General features: G+C 47.1%; 1 long non-coding RNA gene across 1 annotated transcript; it reads left to right on the forward strand.

The window, feature by feature from the left end:
- Positions 1-2,950: 2,950 nt before the first annotated feature.
- Positions 2,951-4,143, forward strand: LOC116098290. The gene is made up of 3 exons (XR_004121788.1): positions 2,951-3,058; positions 3,676-3,771; positions 4,038-4,143. It is a non-coding gene; the product is annotated as an uncharacterized LOC116098290 (long non-coding RNA).
- Positions 4,144-5,349: the final 1,206 nt, after the last annotated feature.

Consider the following 5,349-nt stretch of genomic DNA (forward strand, 5'->3'; position numbering starts at 1 on the left):
CTACAGAGTGAGTTCCAGGACAGCTAGGGCTACACAGAGAAACCCTGTCTCGAAAAACCAAAAAGAAACAAACAAACCAAACCAAAACAAAGAAAGCTCTCCCTCAACATGGGTCAGGTTCCTCCTACATACCCACCAGCCCTCACCTGATGGCTGCCCAGAAATGAACTGGGCTGGCTATCCCAGTCATTCCGGTGCTCAGACCTAAGCTAAGTAGATGCTGGCTCAGTGCTCTTGGACTCCACAGCCTGTAGAACCACAACCCAGACAACTCCCCACCACCTCTGTACTTATTTTATTTTTATTTACATGTAAGTGTCTGTCTGTCTGTCTGTGTAAGTGTGTGCCACATGTATGCAGGTGCCTCAGAAGGCAGAAAAGGGCATCACGACATCCAGGGTTGGTGTGATGGGCAGTTGTGAGTTTCCTGTGGGCGCTGAGAACGGAACTCAGCAGCAAGTGTTCTCAACAGCTGAGCCATGTCCCCAGCCCCGCAAAGATAAGCATATTATCAACTGTCAGATTTGTTTGTTTGTCTTCCTTCAGTGCCACTGATTGATCTCGGTCCCACACTTGCTAGGCAAGCACCCTAAGCTGCAGACTGGGTTCATGTGTTTTGTTATAGCAACAGAAAACAGCCAAAGGTAGAAGGGGTAATGACCATGAGGAGATACCCCCCAGCCCTCACCTGATGGCTGCCCAGAAATGAACTGAGCTCGATATCCCAGTCATTCCCATGCTCAAACCTAAGTGACCATTCACACAAGTCCCCTGTGATGACTAAAGAAAGGTAATATGGAGCCAGGCATCTGGTAAGGGCTTGGACCTGTTGCTCTGCAATCCCTGAGAGTTCCTAGTGGCCTGCAGGTAAGGTGCTAACATCTGCCTTTGTGTCTGTAAAACCTGCTTCTCGCTATGGGAAAGGGATGACATTTTTATTGCTATGTAGCAGGAAAGTAAGAAACAGCTGAGGGAAGTAAAGCAATTTTCCTGCCCAGCTGTGGATTCCATGGACAGTTGTTTTGCACACTTTTCTGACGTCTACCTTAAAACCCCACATGCTGAGCAGGAAGAATAAATTCATTTAATCTAAATTTGAATTGAGTCTTAGCCTCTGGCTTCTCCACGTAGATTCGAAGGCCACGCCATTAGCATATCTTGATCCGGATGAGAATACCTATGGTACTAGGGCCGCACACATCTGGGCATGTTGGAGGCGGCTTCCACAGACAATTGCATTCTAAGAATTCTGACCTAAAGAATGGGTGAGCTATTCAGAATTTGGGTGGGCTCTTGGGAGACAATGGACTTGTGGGAGGTGGAGTCTGCCTAGAGGAAGTAGGTAGTTCATTCTAAGTGGTTCTCCCTGGAGAGTCTTATAACAGCTCTTTCGTGTTTGGCACCATCAACTTCCTGTCTCCAGTCCTCTGAGCTACTCTGCTACAACCTCTTCATCGAGTAAATCAAAGCCTCTATTCCTTGAGACAGGATCTTATTGTGTAGCCCTGGCTGGCCTGGAACTCAGAGAGAGCTGCCTGCCCCTGCCTCTGGAGTGCTGGGACTAAAAGCCTGCGCCACCATAGCCAGCACCTTTATTTTATTTGTGTAAGTATATGTATGCCACGTACATGAAGTGCATCTCCTAACTGGAGTTACAGGGAGTTGTGAGCTCACCGGTGTGGTCCTTGGAAGCTCCATGCTCTGCAAAAGCAGCTAGTGCTCTTAGCCATGGAGCCATCGCTCAGCACCTTTCTTTATCTTGTTACCGAAACAGGAAAGACAACTGACAAAGAAGAGAAGATGAGCAGTTATTTTACTCTTTGGAACTGTTTAATATTTTATTTATGGAATGTGTGTATGTATATACAGTGTACACACACACACACACGTGTGTGGCAGTCATAAGACTTTTTTTAAAAAGGTTTATTTATTTATTATATGTAAGTACACTGTAGCTGTCTTCAGACACACCAGAAGAGGGCGTCAGATCTCATTACAGGTGGTTGTGAGCCACCATGTGGTTTCTGGGATTTGAACTCAGTACCTTCAGAAGAGCAGTCAACACTCTTAACCACTGAGCCATCTCTCCAGCCCCCAACTTTTTTTTTTTTTTTTTTTTTTTTTTTTTTGAGACAGGGTTTCTCTGTGTAGCCCTGGCTGTCCTGGAACTTGCTCTGCAGACCAGGCTGGCCTTGAACTCAGAGATCTGCTTGCCTCCGACTCCCCAAGTACTGGGATCAAAGGCGTGCACCAGCACCCCCTGGTTTAGAGGACAACTTTCAATAGTCAGTGATCTCCTTATAACATGGGTTCTGAGGAACCAAAGCCAGGTCATTGAGCCTGGCAGCAAGCGTCTTTACCTGATAATCTCTGTAGCCAGATCCTGTATTATTAATCCTTGTTTGTTTGTTTTTTTTATTTTAATTTTCTGTTTATGAGTGTTTTGTCTTCATATATACAGGCATTCCGTGTGTGAGCCCGATGAAAATGTCAGGTACCCCGGAACTGGAGTTATAGGTAGTTGTGAGCCTCTGTGAGGAGGCTGGGAATTGAACCCAGTTCCCTAGAAGAACAACCACTGAGCCATCTCTCCAGCCCCCTGTATGAAAGTTTTGGTTCTTGCTGGGCAGTGGTGGTGCACGCCTTTGATCCTAGCACAGGCAGAGGCAGGCGGATTTCTGAGTTTGAGGCCAACCTGATCTACAGAGTGAGTTCCAGGACAGCTAGGGCTACACAGAGAGACCCTGCCTCAAAAAAAAAAAAAGTTTTGGTTCTTTTTGTTTTTTTGTTTTTGTTTGTTTGTTTTTGGTTTTTCAAGACAGGGTTTCTCTGTGTAGCTCTGGCTTGACCTTGAACTCAGAAATCCACCTGCCTCTGCTTCCCAAGTGCTGGGATGAAAGGCATGCACAACCACTGTCCGGCCATGTTTTTGTTTTTTGAGACAGAGTTACACTACATAGCCCCAACTGACCTGGAACATGGTGTGTAGGCCAGGCTGGCCTCAAACGTGCATCAATCCTCCTGCCTGTTTCCTGAAGATTCCATGCTGGGATTACAGGTATATCCCTAATCTTTTTTGAACATTGTATATTGGGAAGTGTTGCTTGTGCGGTTGTGCATATATAGAAGTAAACGGACAACTTCTGGGTGTCCACTCCCTCCTTACACGATGTGGGTTCTAGGGGTGGAGTTCAGGCTGTCAGGCTTGGCAGCAAGCACCTTTGCCACGCCATCTTGTTCCCAAATCCATGATTTCTGGAAGACATTACTTACCCTTGGGCCTGGGAATATAGCTCAGTGGTGGTAGAATGCTTGTCTAATATGTATGAGATTCTGGACTCAAAAAAAAAATCATGGATTAATTAAAAAAAATTGAAGACTATAGCTGGGCATGAGATTGCATACAATATTAATCCTAGAACTTGAGAGGAAGAGGCAGGCAGATGTCTGTGAATTTGAGGCCATCCTGGTATAAAATAATGAGTTCCAGGATACCCAGGATGAGGGGAGAGAGAGAGAGAGAGAGAGAGAGAGAGAGAGAGAGAGAGAGAGAGAGAGATACATACATACATACATACACATATACATACATACACATGCACACACACACAACACAGAAATGCAAGTGGTTCTCCTGCCTGGCTTCACATGGAGTGTGTAACTGCTCTGTCATAGGCCGTTTGGTGTTCCAGAGGCCTTCTTGGGAGGTCTCCTCTGCATCTCAGAAGCAGCCTGCGCAAGGACTAAGTGCAGACTAGGCAAAGTACACAGGTAAGATTCCAGTGCTGGGGGTGGGGGTGGGGGGATGGAGGTGGATGTAGAGGATCAGGAGTTTACAGTCATCCTTAGCTACATAAAATCTGGGGCTAGCCTGAGCTATGTGAGACTGTCCAATAGATAGATAGATAGATAGATAGATAGATAGATAGATAGATAGATAGATAGATAGATAGAGATGTAGAAATATGGGCAGTGAGATGTCTCAGCCAGTAAAGATGATTGTCTCCAAGTCTGACAACCTGACTTTGATTCCCCAGAATTCACCTGGTCGGAGGAAAGAAGCCACTCCCACAGCTGTCCTTTGACTTCCACACATGTGCATGGCATGGGCATACCAATATATATACAAAAATACAAAAAGTATTTGGGTTGCTTTGTGTGTTTTTAAAATTTTTTCTTTTATTTATCTGTGTTTGTGTGTGTGTGTTTGTGTATGTGTGTATAGAAGGAGCAGGAGAGAGCCTGGTTCATGGCCCACTCAGCTAAGCAGACCTCTCCTGTCAAATGTCCCCACTTGCTCCAGTGCCTGGCCCTCTGGAGGCTATAGCTCCTTTGCTCTTTGGAGGTCTCCCTCCCTGGCCAGTGGCAGGCTGCCCTCTCTTGTTCCCTTCCCACAGCTACCTTCATTCCAGTGGGCTCTGAGCTCCTGGGAGAAAAGGGGCATTCAAACTTTGCCTAGGCTGAGAGGGCTCAGAGCCAGGAGGCAGCCACAGTTAACTGCTGACTTTGGGCCTGGGACAAACACCAGCTCCCATCAGCCCTCTCTGACTCAGTTACAACTTTGCAGCAGGTGTGGACGGGCAGCTGCCCCAGCAATGGGAAACTGATGCCAACTGGGCCTCCAGAAGGCCCATCCCTGGAGCCAGACTGCCACTGAGCCAGCCTCCAGCCACTGCTTCACTGTGGGAGGGGCCAGAGAAAGTACACCTGGCCTAGACGAGGTTGCTCTTCTCTTTTCACACAGCTCCAGGCCTGGGGCAGCTGCGAGCAATGGCTTTCCAGACAAGCCTGAGTAACTTGGCCTTTGTCTTAGGGTTTTCCAAATCCAAATGGGCTTTATAGGGAAGATTGTGAGATTACAAAAGCTTTGGATCTGGGAGCAGGCCGAGGCATGGCTTCCTACAGGCCTAGTCTCTGCTGCTTAAATGAGTTACCTGTCACTAAAAGATGAAGGCTTACTCTGAGGAGACCTGAGTACCCCTCCCCAGAGCTCTCTTACTTGTTTGTTTTGGCAGTGCTGGGGTCACAGTGCTAGGTTAGAGACTTAGCCTGCAGTTTGCTGAGCATGACCAGGAGCTGTGTGCCATCAGGCATAGGCAGTGACAAATCACTGTTGATGGACCAGGACCTTTCAGATGGAACATGTGAAATGTACCAAGACAGAACAGGAATCAAAGGGGCTTGATCCACCTGACAGGCAAATTTCACTTGGAAATGGCCACATACGTGAATTCCATGGTCTGCCCAAATAGCAAATGTGGCAGGCTTCAAAAACCAACTACAATCTCCTAAGAGGTTCTGACAGTACCTGACTAACACAGATGTAGAGGCTCACAGCCATCCATCGAA

The sequence above is a fragment of the Mastomys coucha genome, unplaced genomic scaffold (genome assembly GCF_008632895.1).
Source record: "Mastomys coucha isolate ucsf_1 unplaced genomic scaffold, UCSF_Mcou_1 pScaffold20, whole genome shotgun sequence".
In the NCBI taxonomy this organism is placed as follows: Eukaryota; Metazoa; Chordata; class Mammalia; order Rodentia; family Muridae; genus Mastomys; species Mastomys coucha.